Source organism: Jaculus jaculus, chromosome 1 (genome assembly GCF_020740685.1).
Source record: "Jaculus jaculus isolate mJacJac1 chromosome 1, mJacJac1.mat.Y.cur, whole genome shotgun sequence".
Lineage (NCBI taxonomy): Eukaryota > Metazoa > Chordata > Mammalia > Rodentia > Dipodidae > Jaculus > Jaculus jaculus.
The window spans coordinates 9,361,176-9,380,654 of record NC_059102.1 but is presented as its reverse complement, the minus strand read 5'-3'; the positions used below and the strand labels follow the sequence as shown (position 1 = coordinate 9,380,654).

At 45.7% G+C, this 19,479-nt stretch overlaps 1 protein-coding gene across 2 annotated transcripts in view; it reads left to right on the top strand.

Annotated features, from left to right (window-relative positions):
* The window catches only part of LOC101615351 (phospholysine phosphohistidine inorganic pyrophosphate phosphatase), a 158,910-nt gene that overhangs the window by 52,160 nt on the left and 87,271 nt on the right, over positions 1 to 19,479 (top strand). The gene's annotated exons all lie outside the window — the stretch shown is intronic.

The window sequence follows — 19,479 nt, the reverse complement described above, 5'->3', positions numbered from 1 at the left end:
TGTTCATGGGAGATGCACGCATAGTAACCCAAAGGTAAAAATAACTCCACCTGTCTGTTCCCTGATGAGTGGGTCAGCACAGTGTGTCTGTCTGCCCAGTGAAGCACCTTCTACGGAAGAGGGACTGTGGGCTTGTGAACACGTGAGCTTGCTAAAAGAAGAGGCTACATGCAGAAGCTCACAGCAGGAAGGTTCTTTTTAAAAAAAAAACAAAACAGAAAATCTATCTGGTATTTATTGAACTTTGTTTCTCCAGCTATGGTCTGGCATTATACAAAGCATCTTAATGACACAGTAGAATTTAAAAGAATTTTACAGATTAAAATGTGATACCCTTGTCTCCAGGTATTTTTAATTGCCATAAATTTGTTTAAAAATACACATTAAACACATGTTTGACACTCTAACTTTCTATAATCTCAATACCACAAAACATAAAATATACTATACAGATGTGGAAAAATCTAGTTACTATATAATACTTTGCTCACCATTAACAGCTTTATTATGTGAAATGCACATACTGACTTAGAAATCCTAGCTTTGGAGCCCCTAAGTACCTCTGCAATTTTAATGTATTGCAACAAATAAAAATCACAGTATAAACTGGGTGTGGTGGCGCATGCCTTTAATCCCAGTACTTGGGAGGCAGAGGTAGGAGGATTGCCAAGAGTTTGAGGCCACCCTGAGACTACATAGTGAATTCCAGGTCAGCCTGAGCTGGAGTGAGACCTTACCTCAAAATATAAAAAAAAAAAAAAAAAAAATCACAGTATATAATTAAAATTTTGGTTGAAAATGTCAGATGCCTAAATATTTTAGATAAAAGAAATATCAAAGATTTGGGTCATGTACAAAATAAAGGCACCCTATTAGTCAGTAACAGTACCTTTCTACAGAATCAACAGGCTTATAATTTACCAACAGCATTGCCACCTCTCCAAAACCCTCCCAAATATCAAACCATTATTTACCAAATAATTTTAATTTCAAATAAAAGGATTTTCAATAAATATATAAGCATTTCCATCCCCCATATACAAAATTTCTTAAACCCATTCAAAACGGAGGCTAGAAATCTTCCTAACTGTGCTTACCAAGCAGACCTCTGGCCCTAGAAAGTGGTGCCTCTGCAGCCCTGAGCCTCCTCTGCCGGCGAGCCCCGCCCCGCCCCGCCCCGCCCCGCCGTTGACTGCTGCCCTCGGTCATTTCCCAGGTTGTGTGCATCACACTGTAATACGGGGACACTTCCTGAACAGCAACAACAAATTCAACAATATGATTGGCATTTTTTTTTTTTGAAAAGCAGCATTTCAAACTGAATTTTCCAAAAAGGAATACAGCAAGTAAAAAATATAAATGGTTAAAAGCTAACAGAGGAACCCCACATGGAAGCAGCAAGACGTCAGAAACAACTGTGATTTCTGGGTGGGAGCTTTCCATGCTCACTTGGTGACTTTCTTGGTGTTTGTTTTTAAGAACAGTGATTTCTACTTAGCTGAGCAATGGTAGCAAGGAGAAGTCCACGCTGATATTCCCAAAAGTCAGCTTCCGGACATGACAACTATTTAGGCTGTTATTTCAGGATGCGTAAGCATCTGCTCGTCTTGGCTGAGGCTTAAGCAGAATATCTTATTCTGTGACCAAATTTCATTTTTTTTTTTAAAAAAGGTGTAACTGTTCTTTTCCTTCTGTTTTCTGGAGACAGCAACTTCCTTTCAAAGTTCCTTTCAAGGTTGCTTTTGTTCTTTGGTTTTTCGAGGTAGGGTCTCACTGTAGCCCAGGTTGACCTGGAATTTACTATGTAGTCTCAGGCTGGCCTCGAACTCTCAACGATCCACCTACCTCTGCCTCCTGTGTGCTGGGATTAAAGGCGTGTGCCACCACGCCCGGTGGAAGGTTCTGTTTCTAGGCAAAGTAGAGAACAGCGAACACAGAGGTGGAGAACAAACTACTGCTTACCAGAAGCTAGGGAGCGCCACTTCATGAATATGAGGTCTCTTGTGGGCAATGAAAATGAAGGGAACTAGATAGGAGTGCTGATTTTATAACATTATAAGCATAATTAGTATCAACAAATTGAGCAGTTCAAAGTGGTTATAGTGATATATTTTATGTAATGTGAATGCTACCATAATACATTTTTAAAAATTACTGTAAAAATCCATAATATTAAGCTGGGCATGGTGGCGCACGCCTTTAATCCCAGCACTTGGGAGGCAGAGGTAGGAGGATCACTGAGAGTTCAAGGCCATCCTGAGACTACAGAGTGAATTCCAGGTCAGCCTGAGCTAGAGTGAGACCCTACGTCAAAAAATCAAACAAACAAAAAATATCCATAATATTTTCTGATCCTTATGTCTCTTCATGCTTGAATTTCCTTGTCTGTCTCAGAAGTGTCCTTATACAGTGGACTTGCTGGGATCAGTTATGATGAGGTCTGTGCTCTTTGCATGTGCCTATTTAGTTTCCTAGCTCCCTCTTTTTCTTTTACATAGTTAAAAATTATTTTAAATTTATTCATAAGCAGAGACAGATAGAAGAGAGATAGAAAGACAGGGTGTGGGAGCAGGAAGAATGGATTAGGCCAGGGCCTCCAGCCGCTGCAAATGAACTCCAGACACATGCACCACTTTGTGCATCTAGCTTTACATGGGTACTGGGGAATCAAACCTGGGTTGTTAGGCTTTGCGAGTAAGTGCCTTATCCACTGAGACATCTCTCCATCCCTAATCCTCTCTCTTTTTAAAAAAAATTATTTGCATGTGGGTCTGCCAGGCCGTGTGTGCGTGTGTGTGCGTGTGTGTGTGCGCGCGCGCACGCACACGCGCCAAGGTCTCTTGCTACTGCAAATGAGAGCCAGATATATATATGCTCTGCTTTTTGCATCGGGCTTTACCTGGGTTCTGGAAATTGTACCCAGACTGGCAGGCTTTAGCTGTTGAGTCATCTCCCCAACCTCAATCCTTTTTTTTTAACTTTCATCCTGGATCGTCTGAAATATTTCTGCCAGTGGGGCAGCAGTAGAGAGCCTTAGGGACATCTACTGTGAGTATCAGATACTTTCAGTCTCTTGTGGGTGCTTATTGCTGTTCTAATTGTAGTAGTTTTGACCAGTGGGAGCTTCCTCAAGTGGCATCTGGATCCTTCTGTCCTGACCCCAGCATCCTTAAGACGTTCATCTCTTCCTGTTGCAACAGAATGTTCCAGACCTGCCTTGTGCGTTTCCTGTCCGAGGGTGAACCCACCATCTTTCTAAGGATTGGAAAGTGTTTAGAAACCATACATATGATATGAATCATTCTCTGTTGCTAGACTGGTTTCTTTACTTAAAGATTTGAAAAAAATAGTTGGGCATGGTGGTACACACCTTTAATCCCAGCACTTGGGAGGCAGAGGTGTAGGAGAATCTCTGTGAGTTCAAGGACACCCTGAGACTACATAGTGAATTCCAGAGAGAGAGAGAGAGAGAGAGAGAGAGAGAGAATGGGCTCACCAGGGCCTCCTGCCACTGCAAATGAACTCCACATGTGCCACTTTGTGCATCTGGCTCTTCATGGGTACTGAGGAATTGAACCTGGGTGGGCAGGCTTTGCAAGTAAGAGCCTTTCTCAGCACCTCTCCTGCCTTTAAAGATCTAGTCAGCAACTCAGAAAGAGATCTGCACACAGGAAGTTCATCCTTAGCTCATGCTGACGCTTCTGACTGAGATACAGGTCTGTGGGCTGCCATGTAACTTCCTCTGTCTTCTGACTGTAGCTTCCTTTCTCTGGTCCAGTTCTCAAGTATACCAGCATAATTCATTGTTGATTTTAGCCCTTTGATACACACATGAATGTCTTGTGCATGTGCACACACATGCATGCATTTGCCAGTGCAGATGTGTATGCCCCATGTGTACATGTGGAGGCCAGAAGATGTTAGATGTCCCCTTCTATCACTATTTCACCTTACTTCCCTAAGACAGTGTGTCTCACTAAACCTGGAACATGCTGTGTTTTGGTTACATAGCTGACCATGGAGCCCCCAAATCCTTCTATCTCCATTTCCCTCAGAGCTGGGATTACAAACATGAGGCCTACTTCTTATGTGGGTTCTGGGGATCAAACTTGTTGGGTAAAAATCACCCAACCAAGAACAGCTTCTGGGAAAAAGATTTATTTTGGCTTACAGGCTCGAGGGGAAGCTCCATGATGGCAGGGGAAAACGATGGCATGAGCAGAAGCTGGACATCACCCCCTGGCCAACATAAGGTGGACAATAACAGCAGGAGAGTGTGCCACACACTGGCAAGGGGAAACTGACTATAACACCCATAAGCCCGCCCTGAACAATACACTCCCTCCAGGAAGCGTTAATTCCCAAATCTCTATCAGCTAGGAACCTAGCATTCAGAACACCTAAGTTTATTGGGGACACCTGAATCAAACCATCACATTCCACCCCTGGCCCCCATAAACTGATACCCATACATGATGGATGAATTCATTGCATTTTACAACTTCAAAAGTCCCTATAGCTTTTATTAATTCCAATGATGTTCAAACATCCCCATAGTCCAAGGTCTTTTAACTGAGCCATAATACCAAAAAATAACCTCAAAAACCCATAATAGCACAGAATAAACACTCACACTGCAAAAGATGGCATTGAGCATAGCAAAGAAATATTTAACCAACACAAGATTTAAAACAACCGAGGCAAACATCAAACTCTGTAGCTTCAAGTCCAACAACTCTAGCTAGAGACAAATCTCCAAGCCCGATAATTCTAACCAGCACCACATCTCTGGAGTTCCAATTCTGCCCCTCCAGCTAGGCTACTCACAGTCCTGGAAAACATCATCAGGGCTGGCAGCTTTCCTTAGCAGCCATCGCGTGGTACTGGCATCTCCACTGGGTCTCCACTGCAATCCACAGTTCATCCTCATGGCCCCATGGGGTCTCTATGCAGGCAACCAGCAAACCCACTTCACACTGCCCATGGCCATTTCCAAAACACAAGACCATGTTGCAAACTCAATGATCCTCTCTTTCCTGAATTTCTTACACTCCACAATACCAGGTAGGGTGCCAGTTTGCTAATCCAGGGGGGAACAAAGCAAACTTTGAAGAACAGGACACTGCTTGAGCACTCAGGCCCCTTCAAAAGAGTCTACATTCTTTCTGTTGCCCCACTGCAGGTCAGGTGGCCCAATCTCGATTGTTGTAATCTCTCAAACAATTTGCAGGTGAACAGGCAGCAGTTTAGGCCCAAAACCTTTTCTTCCTGTGCAGTATACCTCTGCTCACACCAGTTCATTTGTATGCAAAGCAACCCTGCACAACTTCATAGGACACAGGCGTAACAGCAAGCTTCTCACACAAACTACTAGCTCAGTCCAAGCAAAGCTCTTTTTCACCCTCATAAGCCAAAACTCACAGTCCATAGTTCTTAATGCATTCAAGTCTTTCAACTCTGACCAGAATAGTCCGTCAAGCTGTACTTACAGCCCTGCAAGGCATCTCTTAGGTCAAGGTTTCAAATCCTTTCACATTCCTCTTGGAAATCAGCTCCAAAAGGCCAAAGCTATACAGTCAGGTGTCTAGCAGCAAATGACACCACTCCTCGGTACCACTTTACTGTTGCAGTCAGGTTCACACTGCTGGTGGAAATCATCTAACCAAGAGCACCTTCTGGGAAAAAGAGGTTTATTTTGGCTTACAGGCTTGAGGGGAAGCTCCACAATGGCAGGGGAAAACAATGGCATGATCAGAGAGAGGGTAGACATCACCTTCTGGCCAACATCATATGGACAATAACAACAGGAGAGTGAGCCACACACTGGCAAGGGGAAACTGGCTATAACACCTATAAGCCCGCCCTGAACAATACACTGCCTCCAGGAGTTAATTCCCAAATCTCCACCAGCTGGGAACCCAGCATTCAGAACACCTAAGTTTATGGGGGACACCTGAATCAAACCACCACAAAGCTCAAGTTCTCATGATTGTGCAGCAAGTACTCCTACCCCCTGAGCTGTCCCCTGCCCCACACACGATCTTGATTCCTCAAAACATGCTGTGTGGAAAGGTGCCAGCAGTTCCGTCCCTGTCACGGGTACAGTGTTAGGATTGTATTATAGTGGTCTCTGGGAGTGTCTCGGCTCCTGGAGTCATGTTCAGAGAATTGGAGAAACCCACCCAGATAGTAAAGCAGCAAGAGTCTCTATTTTTATATTTTCAGTTTTGTTACTTAATTTTTAGTTACCATTCAGAGATTTAGGTACTCAGTTTGACATTTTCTCTTTTTTAAATATGTTATTTTATTTATTTATTTGCGAAAGAAAGAGGTAGTGAGAGAGAGGAAAAATGGGCACGCCAGGGCCTCCAGCCATTGCAAATAAACTCCAGATGCATGTGCCACCCTGTGTATCTGGCTTATGTGGGTCCTGGAGAATGAAACCTGGATCCTTTAGCTTCACAGGAAAATGCCTTAATCACCAGGCAATCCAGCCCCCATTTTGGCATTTTCAACTGCAGTTTGTTTTAGTTGAATCTCTTCCCCCAACCCTTTTCCAAATCTCCTTATCCCAGTGTCCACCCACTCCTGTTTACATGGCACCTGTGTCCTTTTGCCCTTCCTCACCCCTCTTCCAGTCATCTCTTTAGCACTCATTCTCGGTTACCATTCTGTCTTTACAGGTTTTAGCCTATATTTGTCTCCCTTTGTTTATGTATGTATTTATTGGTTTTTCTTCTTCTTCTTCTTCTTTTTTTTTTTTTTTTTTTTTTTGGTTTTTCAAGGTAGGGTCACACTCTAGCCCAGGCTAACCTGGAATTCACTATGGAGTCTCAGGGTGGCCTCGAACTCATGGTGATCCTCCTGCCTCTGCCTCCCAAGTGCTGAGACAAAAGGCATGTGCCACCACGCCCAGCATTTGTCCCCTTTATGGTCACACATATCAATATTACAAGTAAAGGCATATCAGAGAAAGCATGGTGTTTCTGTCTCTCTGAGTTTGGGTCATTTCACTTAATATAGTTTTTTTCTAGGTCCTTTTTCTGAATTTTCCTGAAAATATAATTTCATTTTTCTCTACTGCTGAAAACTTCTTTGTGTGTATGCACCACATTTTCATTATCCACTCAGTCTGTCAGTGAGCATCTAGGCTGATTCCATATCCTAGCTATTGCACGTAGAACAGTGGTATACATGATGTGGAAACGTCTCTAGTAGAAAGCAGATCCTTAGGGCATATACCCAGGAGTGGTATAGCAAGGAGCTTTTTTAGAAAGCAAAGCAAAAGTACAAATTAGAGCTGGAGAATTTTACTTACATATGAGTACTAGGGAGTTGAACCCAGGCAGTCAGGCTTTATAAGCAAGTGCCTTTAACCGCTGGGCAATCTTTCCAGACCCCTTAAATATTAAATAAATTAGGGCTGGAGAATTTTACTTACATATGAGTACTAGGGAGTTGAACCCAGGCAGTCAGGCTTTATAAGCAAGTGCCTTTAACCACTGGGCAATCTTTCCAGACCCCTTCAATATGTGATTCTATTCCACTTATAGGATGAATTTAGGAAAGAATAATTTTGTTTTTGTTTTTGTTTTTCAAGGTAGGATCTCACTCTAGCCCAGACTGACCTAGAATTCACTGTAGTCTCAGGGTGGCCTCAAACTCATGACAATCCTTTTACCTCTGCCTCCTGAGTGCTGGGATTAAAGGTGTGTACTACCATGTCTGGCTGAATTCTTTTTAATTTTTTTTTTTTTTATTTGAGAGAGAGGCAGATAGAGAAAATGGGTGTGCCAGAGCCTTCAGCCTTGCAAATGAATTTCATATGCATGCGCCACCTTGTGCATATCGCTTACATATGTCCTGGGTATTGAACCTGGGTCCCTTGGCTTTGCAGGTGAGCGCCTTAACTGCTGAGCCATCTCTCCAACCCAAGAATAAATTCTTTTTTTTTTTTTTTTTTTTTTTTTTTGGTTTTTCGAGGTAGGGTCTCACTCTAGCCCAGGATGACCTGGAATTCAGTATGTCGTCTCAGGTAGTCTCCAGCTCACAACAATCCTCCTACCTCTGCTTCCTGAGTGCTGGGATTAAAGGCGTGCTCCACCACGCCTGGCAAGAATAAATTCTTTTTATCCCCCTTTTTACTTTATTATTTCTTTGATTTTCTTTCACCAAGAAAATGCTTTGCAGTTCCTGACACTGATTGAAGATGCGTCCCGGGCTGCCTTCGCACCCTGGGCTCTCCCCTGCCAGCTCACTCATGTTTTGGGTGACACACTGCTTGGCTAGCCAGCTGCAGGCAGCTGGGTTAGACCCCAGTAACAGGGAAAGCTGTGAGTTGAGTGATGCCTGAAGCTCTCCGAGAATAAATTCTTAAGATGCCTTGTTATTGTAGGCTGTCTGGTACTAGAAGGGCAAGGTTTAAAACCAGTATTTAGGCTGAGTGTAGTGGTGCATGTCTGTAGTCTGTAAGCATTAGGAAGCAGAGGTGGAAAAATCCAGACTTCATAGTGGATTCATCTACACAGTGAGTTTGAGGCCAAACATGAGAGCCTATCTCAAAAATTAATCCAGGGCTGGAGAGATGGCTTAGTGGTTAAGGTGGTTGCCTGCAAAGCCAAAAGACCCAGGTTCGATTTTCAGGACCCACATAACCCAGATGCACAAGGCGCACATGCATCTGGAGTTTGTTTACAGTGGCTAGAAGCCCTGGTGTGCCCATTCTCTGTCTGTCTCTCTCCTCCGTGCTTGCAAATAAATAAATAAATAAAAATTTATTCAAAACAGTCGTTAGATCTGGTGTGGTGTCTCGGATTGGAAGTTGTAGATTAGCTACATAGCCAGACCTTGTTTCGAAACAAACAAATCAAGAAGAGCTGAGGGTGTGGCCAGCCCATTCCTGAGCACGTGGCCCTGGGTAGCTGAGAAACCATTTTCTCTGATGGCTGCTCACCATCAGACGGCTGAGTATCAGCTTCAAGTTCTGCATGCCTCAGCTACTGTTTTGCCAAAATTCTTGCCTGAGTGACAGGATATGTAGAGATTTTGAGGCAGTATTTCAAAGACAGGGCATCTCAGACGTACTGCAGATGTACTGTGTATTTACACGAAGTAATAATTCTCAGTTCCTTAATTTTTTGCTTGTGGGGTTTTTGTGGAGGCTTCTTTAGGGGGGTTTGAGGTAGGGTCTCACTCTAGTTCAGGTTAACCTGTAATTTACTCTGTAGTCTCTGGGTGGCCTCAAACTCATGACGATCTTCGTACCTCTGCCTCCCAGGTGCTGGGATTAAAGGCATGCACCACCACACCCGGCTTTGTTTGTTTTAATGAAAAGAACCCTTTTGGGGTTGGAAAGATGGCTTAGCAGTTAAGGCTTGCCTGTGAAGCCTAAGGACCCCGGTTCGAGGCTCGATTCCCCAGGACCCACGTTAGCCAGATGCACAAAGGGCTCACGTGTCAGTAGTTCCTTTGCAGTGGCTGGAGGCCCTGGCGTGCCCATTCTCTCTCTCTCTTTGCCTCTTTCTGTCTCTGTCTGTTGCTCTGAAATAAATGGATAAAATATTTATAAAAATAAAAAGTACACTTTTTCATCTTGACTGTTTAAAAGAAAAAGAAGAAGAAAAAGACCCTTTAGAAGCAGCAGGCTGCAGATGTGGTCAGAGGTAACCAGGCATTTCATTGAGCCCAGTAATCAAGCAGAAGAATAGCATACCTTACCAGTGGCTTCTAGGAATACCAAATGCCCCTGGCTGAAGGTTCTGGGCCAGTGGTTGGTTTTGTAGCCTCATACCAAAGTACACAGACTGCAATAGTTTCAACAGATAATCTACTGGTTGCACATTGCACAGGCCCAGTAGAAGTCAGGACTATCCAACCAGAGTGCTTAGGCATCCCAGGAGCCCAAGTAATGGCCAGGATGGGGAAGGGCCTATCTCAAGGGTCAGAGCCCAAGGCATGGCAAGGAAGGATCACGAGACACCAAACACTTTGTCAGGCAAGCTGGGTGCTGTCACGTGTCCATTTGTTTCCTGAAGTCCGCATTCCCGGTCACTGGTACTTGCACTCCATCTGGAGGTAAGAGGATTCCTCAGCCTCCTTATTGTCGGCCTTTTGAGCCTTTTAAGTCTGAACACCGAGGCATCTTAGCAGCCTCCTGGCCTTCCCCACCAATGGAGCCACCCTCATTTCTGAGCAGTGAACCCCACAAGGTCTCTAGGCATTGCCCTGGGGAGACCCACTGCTTCAAGGGGACAGTCACAAAAAAGCCTTTCATCAGGTGGGAGAGATGGCTTAGCAGTTAAGGCACTTGCCTGCAAAGCCGAAGGACTCAGGTTTGATTCCTCAGTATCCACATAAACCCAGATGTACAAATGGTACGTGTCTGGAGTTCATTTGCAGTGGCTAGAGGCCCTGGCACCACACCCCTTCTCTCTCTCAAATAAGTAAATAAATAAATAAAAAGAAAAACTTCTCATCATCTTTGTGTCCCACTCTCTGCTCTCATCTAGGGCATGTCAGGATAACTCAGGTCTACTCACTGATGTTTGAAAAGGAACATTTAGTAAGTGGTGTAGTCAGGCTTGCATTACTGGCAGAAGACACCTGACCAAAAGCAGCTTATGCTTTGGCTGACAGACTCAAGAGGAAGCTCCATGATGACAGGGAACAACAATGGCATGAGCAGAGTGGGTGTGGTGGTTGGATTCAGGTGTCCCCATAAACTTAGGCGTTCTGAATGCTAGGTTCCCAGCTGATGGAGATTTGGGAATCAATGCAGTCTGGAGGGAGTGTATTGTTGGGGGCAGGCTTATGTGTGTTATAGCCAGTTTCCCTTTGCCAGTGTTTGGCACATTCTCCTGCTGTTATTATCCATCTGATATTGGCCAGGAGGTGATGTCCACCCTCTGCTCATGCCATCATTTTCCCCTACCATCTTGGAGCTTCCCTTCAAGTCTGTAAGCCAAAACAAACCTTTTTTCTCCCCCACCAGCTGCTCTTGGTCAGATGATTTCTGCCAGCAATGCGAACCTGACTCCAACAGTGGACATCACCTCCTGGCCAACATCAGGTGGACAATAGCAACAGGAGAGTGTGCCAAACACTGGCATGGGGAAACTAGCTATAACACCCATAAGCCTGACCCCAACAATACATTACCTGCAGGAGGCATTAATTCCCAAATCTCCATCAGCTGGGAACCTAGCATTCAGAACGCCTAAGTTTATAGGGGACACCTGAATCAAACCACCACAGTAGGATAATACATTTCATGTTCCCAAAAATATATGTTGTTGGCAGAATGCAAAGTACAGAAACTAAAGCAACCCAAGAACTTGGGTGAGGGGGTAAGCAGAAGATGTGGCCATGTTCTTGCTCTCAGGAGGCCCCATCAACCATGAGGGTAAAGGCCAAGTGTGGTGGTGTTTACCTACAATCCCATCTACTTGGGAGGCAGGAGCAGGGTGGCACGGGAGCTGGAGGCCAGCCTGGCTCTTCAGCAAGACCTTGTCTCTTACTGAAGAAAGGCAATTGAGGGCAAGGTTTATAGGGTTGCCCACTGAGGGCTGGGCGTAAGAAGCAGACCATTCCTGCCATTTTGTTTCTGCTTCTCAGCATCCATCCTACCTGGGAGCTTCGGGGACTGTCTGTGGCTCTGGTGGGGAGTGAGTTCCATGTGGGGGTATATGCAGCCTATCTTTCCCACGACAGCCTCACCCTTTGATATGCCCATGGGAGGCGCCCTGCTTTGATCCACCGGGCTCAAGCTGTGTTCATGGTCTCTGGGTTGCAGCTTGCGGATGGAACTCATCCTTGGTGGGTGAATGTGTTTCTATTGCCAGAGGCATGAGAGCCAGGAGCAGATACAGCGCCCCTGCAGCCCACCTGGACTCAGTGCCCAGACACTGGCACCCAGCACCACAGCCATGGGAGTGTCAGGAACTCTTGGTGGTGATTGTCTTTGTGACATGTGTCCATCAGGCTTCGTTTGTCTTAAGATGCCTTTACCCCAGAGTCTGTTGTAGTACGTTTTATTTTCTTCTGCCTCAAGGATGGTTTCGCCTCCCTGCAGCTCACAGCATCTGCGGAGGTCTGACCATCTGGTTCGGAGGCTCCATCTCCCCTCCACCTTATCAGTGAGGAAGGAAGTGAGATCCAGGCCTGACAGGTAGAGTTTTTATTTCCCCTGACAGTGCACCTCTTGACCTCCATCTTCTTGCCAATGATTTTTTAAATCCTAAATGATTTGGCAATAATTGCTCCTCCTGGCGTGATCATTGCCCTTCACCGATAGTAAATCTGGGAATTCCCTGGGGTCCCGAGAGCATTTTGGTATGCGGAGCCCACAAGCTGGCCCCGGCAGGCATCGCTGCCCCTGCAATTGCACAGCCGGCTGCCTCGTGGCCTCCCTACATCCGGACTCTAACTTGCTGCTCCCCTCACTTTCAGCTTCCTAGGGCTCTGCCCCATGCAGGCATCTTTTATGAGGCCAAGCCACAGGCACTCTTTCATAGATGACAGCTCTTCCTCCGATGAGTTCATTTCTTCAGATTCTGTCTCCACGGATCCATCAACAAATGGCCAGCCCAGGAGGGTGTGTGTGCAAGCAAGCACACACAGTGCACAAAATTTGCTTTTCCTGGAGATGTGGACAGTGTCAGGCATGACATGAGGTGGTTGTGACATGTGTTCCATCTCACACACAGTCCCAGAGCCTCTGACAGCAGTGGACACACCTGAGTTGGAGTCCGTGGATGTTCCCAGGCCAGCCGAGCAGTTTCAGAACAGCTTCTTAGAAAGGGAGAAGCAGGTCCGACACGGGGTTTCTGGCCACCCGCAATCATGCCACGTTGCTGGGCAGCCCTGGAGCTTTGGGGTCACCTGGCTGTGTTTGGTGCAGCCCGTGCTGTCCCACTACAGGGAGCAGTTGCCACTGACTTCCTTCCCGGGTGGCTTGATGACTTCCAGATTGCTGTGTGAATGTTTGATAGATAAAGAATTGCACTTGTGGGCTGAAGAGATGGATGACTTAGCAGTTAAGGCATTTGCCTGCAAAGCCAAAGGACCTTGGTTCGATTCCCCGGGACCCATGTAAGCCAGATGCACAAAGTGGCACATGCATCTGGAGTTTGTTTGCAGTGGCTGAAAGCTTTCGCACACCCATTCTCTCTCTCTCTCTCTCTCTCCTCCTCCTCTGCCTCTTTCTGCCTCTCAAATAAATAAATAAATAAAAATATTTTTTAAAAGATGAATTGCAAGCCGGGCATGGTGGCACACACCTTTAGTCCCAGCATTCGGGAGGCAGAGGTAGGAGGATCATTGTGAGCTCAAGGCCACCCTGGGACTACAGAGTGAATTCCAGGTCAGCCTGGGCTAGAGTGAGACCCTACCTCAAGAAAGAATTGCACTTGTGGCATTGCAGTGTTCCCCCCAATACCATTATTCTAGAAGAACGTCCCAGCTTTGTCATACTTGGCCACTTGCCACAGCATGGTGTTTCTTTAACTCGTGCTTTACTTAATTAAATTTGCTTTAAAAAGAACTTTGGTTCATTTTTGTAAGTAGAAGCCCTTACCCTCAGATTTATCTGAAAGTAAGCCTCGTGACTTTGTGAAGTGACGCCTTTGTTGTACCTAGAGCCAAAGTCTGTCGCCGGTGTTCACAGCGCCCGCTGGGAAGCGTGGTGGGTGCGGAGCAAAGAGCCGAGGGAAGCCACCGTGCAGCGGGAAGCACGACCTTTACTGCTTCTGTCCACACCTCACTCGCCGGGCAGTGGCTGGTGGCTCCCCCACAAATCGCATTCTCTCAGTGCCACAGTCCCTGTGGCTGCTGTAATGGGGCCCATCTGCTCTGCTTGAAGATGTCTGTGAGGAGCTCAGGCCATTGTTAGAGGCTCTGTCTCTGCTCTTCCCTCCGCTCCTCAAGGTTCCTTGGTATTCTCAAAAGCAATGGCCTCGGGCTCATGCAACTCCTGCTTCTGAGACCCATCGCCCTGGTGACTGGTAAATGTGTGGTTGTCAGTGCATGGGTGTTGCTCTGGGAACAGCCCACTGCCACTCTGTACCCTCCCACCTGTCTGGGCCCTCTTGCCCTTCATACCAAAACTCAAAACTTCACCTGCTCTGGGAGTTTTCCTGGCACGCTCAGGCCTCACAGCGTCCTGAGCATCACGCAGGCCTGACCACGCGTACACGAAATTGTCCAGTCAGCACCGGCATTCAACACTCGGCTGAGCGCCACACGGTGGAACCGCATCTCGCTGACCTGTGCTGTGCCTCCACTGCCTGATCCTGCTCCTTGACCCACCCAGGACAGGGCTCAATGTCACAAGGCCAAGTAACAAGAGTAGCTATCATGAAGTGTGTGGTATAGTTACAATAGGAATTTTCTCAGAAAAATACTCCAATATTAATTTTCCTTTTGGTATGTTCAGATAACTTATTATATTCAGACACTGCACTAGATGCCTAACTTAAAAGATTTGTGTTTTAGACACCACACCAGTTACACACATTTTGTAGATGGAAGGGGAACCTTGCCCAAGGTCATGTAGCTAGCGCACAGCAGAGCTGAGATTCTAGCCTGGTGCCCGGGTTAATCTGAGACCTGAATTCTGTCTCTTCTCCCTCCTTTTCTGTGACCATCTTCCCCACGTGGAGGGGCAGATTTCTTCTGGACCCTATCTTCAGAGGTGGAATCCATGTGGATGGGCCTTCCATATAGATGGGCCTCTGCTGGCAAATGCTTCGTGATCATATCTTGTTTCATCTAGATGTTGGTTTGTGTGTTCATTCATCGGTCAACTGGTCAACCCCACTTAGCATCTGATCTCAGCAAAGAGCTGATGGAGCAACTGTCAGCTTCAAAGCACCTGTCCCTGCCCGCTCCAGGGCACCTACCGTGTCACAGGAGTGCATGGTGTCAGTCTGCCTGGCCTTGGGAGCAGTGCTGACACCTGAGATTCCTGTAGACCTTCCATTAGCAGACTCTTCTGAAAATAGTTGGGAAGCTTTTATTCAAATTACAAGGGTAAGAGAATGAGAGGGGCTACTTTTGTTTGCTGACCTTTAATAATGCATGTGCTTAGGGCAGGGCATGGTAGAGTGATTGCCTATGTGTACTAAACCCTGGGCTTGGTCCTCAACAATGCATAAGTCCAGTATTGTGGTGAAGGTCTGAGTACAATCCCTGTACTCAGGAGGTAAAGGCAGGAAGATTAGAAATTCGAGATCTTTCTCAGCTTTATAGCAAGTTCAAGCTTGCCTGGGTTACAAGAGTCCTGTTTAAGGGCTGGAGAAATGGCTTAGTGTTTAAGGCACTTGCCTACAAAGTCAAAGGACCTAAGTTTGATTCCCCAGGACCCATGTAAGTGAGATGCACAAGATGGCACATGTGTCTGGAGTTCGTTTGCAGTGGCTGGATGCCCTGGCATGCCCATTTTTTCTCTTTCTCTCTCTGTCTGACTCTGTCTCTCACAAATAAATAAATAAAAATAAAATATTAAAAATAGACATTAAGGGCTGGGGAAATGGCTTAGCAGTTAAAGCATTTGCCTGTGAACCCTAAGGACCTCGGGTTTGATTCCCCAGGACCCAAGCAAGCCAGATGAACAAGGGGGTACATGTGTCTGGAGTTTGTTTATAGTGGCTAGAGGCCCTGGCGCACCCATTCTATCTGCCTCTTCCTCTTTCTCAAATAAATAAAATATTTTTAACAGCATTAAAAAGAGTCCTGTCTAAAAAAATCTACAAGAAAAAGTATGAATCAATATAATCAGTAATATTAATAGGGCAAAAGGAGACTCAAAGTAGCTAAGAGATCAGCATCACTAAGTGCACCGTGTGGCTGCTGCCCACTGGTGACTGACGCGCAGTCGTGTTTGCTGTGGCTCGGGGACTTAAGATGCTGACAGCCTCCACTCAGAGCACCATCCAGTCACTGTTCATTTTTGGTCATCTCTCTGGACTCACAAGTCTCCCGAGGAAGGAGCAAGGAATGATATGGTCTATTATCACAAGTTGGGGCACCCACAACACTGGGTGGTGGTCACCGAGTGCTTTGGGTGGGCCATGCATTCCAGCCTGGGCAGTGGGAGGCGATGTCACCTGAGCTGAGTGGGTTAGCCATCAGAAGGGGCCAGCAGCCGAAAGGGCCACTGTGTGTGTGACTTACTAGTGCTCTCTGTTCCTCGGCATGCGTCCACCTTTCTACCGCTGTCCAGTTTTCTTTGGCCTCAAAGCAAGCTTTCCTTTTACATTGCTCATAGGGTAGTTCTGTTGGTGAGGATTTTTGCCAGCTTTGGGTGTCTGATACATCTTTATTTTACCCTTGCTTTTGAGTTTTACTAGGTGTAGAATTCTAGGTGGGCAGGGTTTTGTTTCTTGGAGGACTTGAAAGGTGATGTCTCAAAGTCTTTTGTATTGTTTCCAGCAAATTCTGTCTTTCGTTCTCTGTGTATAGCATGTGTCTTTTTTTACTCCCCTCCAGGTTGTTTTAGGGTTTTCTCCTTGTCATCACTTGAGTGATGAGTGACTGTGTGCCTTGATGAAGCTTTCTTCATGTTTTTTGTGCTTGGTGTTTATGGGGATCTTGGCTCTGTGGATTTATAATTTCTATTGAGTCTGGAAAACCTCCAGCTATTATTTCTTCAAATGTCTTTCTCTCCTGCTCTCTCACCTCTTCCAAGAACTCTAGTCACATGCATACAGGCTCCTTGAAGTTGTGCCATAGCTCAGTGATGCTCTGCTCCTTTTACTTACTTTCTTTCTTCCTTCCTTCCTTTCTCCCCCCCCTTTTTTTTTTGGTTCTTTGAGATAGGGTCTTGCTCTACCCCAGGCTAACATGGAATTCACTATGTCTCAGGGTGGCCTTGAACCCAAGACAATCCTCCTACTTCTGCCTCGCGAGTGCTGTGATTAAAGGCATGCACTACCACGCCTGGTTTGTTCATTTGTTTTAATTTGTGTTTGTTATGCTTGGTTCTGTTTATTTTATGTTATATTGAAATAGGGTCTCTTGTATACCAGACCAGAGTCTGGAACTCACTATGTAGCCAAGGATAACCTTGAACTTCTGATCCTCCTGCCACCTCTTCCCAAGTGCTAGGATTATAGGTGTATGCCACCATGCCTATTTTTTCTCTCTCTCTGGGTTTCATTTTGGATAGTTTGTAGTGCGTGCTTCCAGTTTATTAATCTTTTCTTCTGAAGTGTCCAATCTGGCATTCCTCTCTCCTGGCGTATTTTGAACCTTTATGTTGTAATTTTAATCTCCAGAGGCTTGATTTAGATCTTTTTCTTTCATTTTCCATTTCTCAACTAAACTTTGGGAATTTAGTCCAATGACAAGAACTGATTTAATGCTCTTGCTGCCAAATCTCACATCTGTTATCAGTTGTTTTTTATTTCTTATTGATTGTTTTGGCTTTTTGACGCATGATCTTGCTGTCTAGCCCTGGCCTCGGCCGGGACACTCTAAACTTACTGTGCTGGCCTCAAACTTGCAGAGATCGTCCTGCCCTGCCTCCCTCCTGCGGGGTTTACAGACCATGCCAGCCTGTGGTCAGTGTGGATTGAGGGATTTTTCTCCTCATCACACATGATATTTTCTTCGTTTTGCAAGTCTCATCACTTTTTAAAAACTTTACTTTTATTTATTTATTAGAGAGAGAGAGAGAGGCAGAGAGGGGAAGAGAAAGAATGGGCACACTAGGGCCTCCAGCCACTGCAAACAAATTCCAGACGCATGTACCACCTTGTGCATCTGGCTAACGTGGGTCCTGGGGAATAGAACCTGGGTCCTTTGGCTTTGCAGGCAAGTGCCTTAACCGCTAAGCCATCCCTCTAGTCCCCTCATCACTTATTATTAGACGCCAGAAATTGTGAATTTTATCTTTTTGGGGCATTAGATATTTTTGTATGGCCACAACTATTTTTGAACTTTGTTCTCAGAAGCTAAATTACTTGGAAACTACCTGGCCCCTTTAGGAATTGCTTGTAGGATTTTGGAGGCAGCAGCAGAATGGGGTTCTGTAAGTGTAGGACTACTTATTCCCACTGCTGAAAATGGGGTGCTGTGGGAAGGCTACTGGTTGCCCTGCCAATTGGATAGTTTTTCAGGCTGGCAGTAAGGAAGGGCAAAAGCCCATGTGAGGTCTAGGCTCTGTTTTTTTCTGCATTTTGGTATATCTCTTTCCTAGCTGTGGTAGTTGGAATGTATACCCCCCACCATGGACTAAGGTGTTTTATGAAGCTTGTAACTTGGGTCTCCAGCTTCCTGGCTGGAGGAGGTGTCACTGGAGGGTGGATCCCAGGGTCTAACCCAAAGGTGTTTGGGGGTGGATCTGAGTTCTAGTCAAAAGGTATGCAGAGTGCATGAGCTCTGCCTGATCCCTGCTATTTTGGTGTTTCTGGTGTTTCCTGGATGGTGATGGTTTCTCTCTCTGCTTGGATTTATTCATGGGGGCCAACTTCTTTCACTGTTACGGAACTTCCCCTGGATCTGTAAGCTTGAGATAAATCCCTTCCTGCCGTACAGGTGTCTACTTTAAATGTTTATCCCAGCAACATGAAACTGACTACAACTCTAGCCATGGGCAACTCCCTTGTGCATAGGAGCAGCCAGTAGTCTACTGACTCCTGAGGGCCCTTTACCTCCACAGTCCTCTTTGCACAGCTCTCCCCCATATGACCATGCCTGATGGGCTCACACTGCCTTAGTCACCCCAGAATCTTAGCTCCATCTCCTCAGCTTGGGGAGAGGTCTGCTGAGCTCCACCTATGCCTCCATCTGGATTGGTCATCTCAAAGTAGTGACTAATAAAATGACAGACTGGGTGGCTTAAGCAATGGACATTTACTTTCTTGCAGTTCTGGGGCCTAGAAGTCAGCGAGTTCAGCTGGTTGTGAGGTTGTTTTTTTTTTTGTTTTTTTTTTCCTGGCTTGTCAACAATGGTCATCTTAGCTTTGTGTCGCTATAACAGAATACCTGGCACTGGGAACTTAATAAGAAAAGAAGTTTATTTAGCTCACAGTTTTGATAGAAGTCTAAGATGGGGAGACTCTATCTCTTCAGGCTTTAATGAAGGCCCCTGGTTGCATCTCATAGGGAGGAGGAGATAGGAGAAGCTTTGTGCAGAAGGTGCAAACCATGGGTGCAATGGCTTCATATTTTAACAACCAGTTCTCTCCTCCATGAATCCCTTGTTAATCCCTCTTAAGGCTACTGAGAAGGGTGTCCTGTGACCTGTTGACTCCCCACTAGGACTCACCTCTTTTCTACGAAGTTCTCTATTTCACTCCTCCTGTTTTCTTACCAGATGGATTCTATTATGCTCTCTATTTACCACTTCTGTTTTCCTACCATATGAATTTGACTATGCTATTTTCTATACCCCTTCTTGAGATTTCTTCCTTGCCCCTTATGGTCCGTTTAGTAGTTTAGTGAGCTGAAATTGTAGGAACTGACGGGTAGAACCCTGGC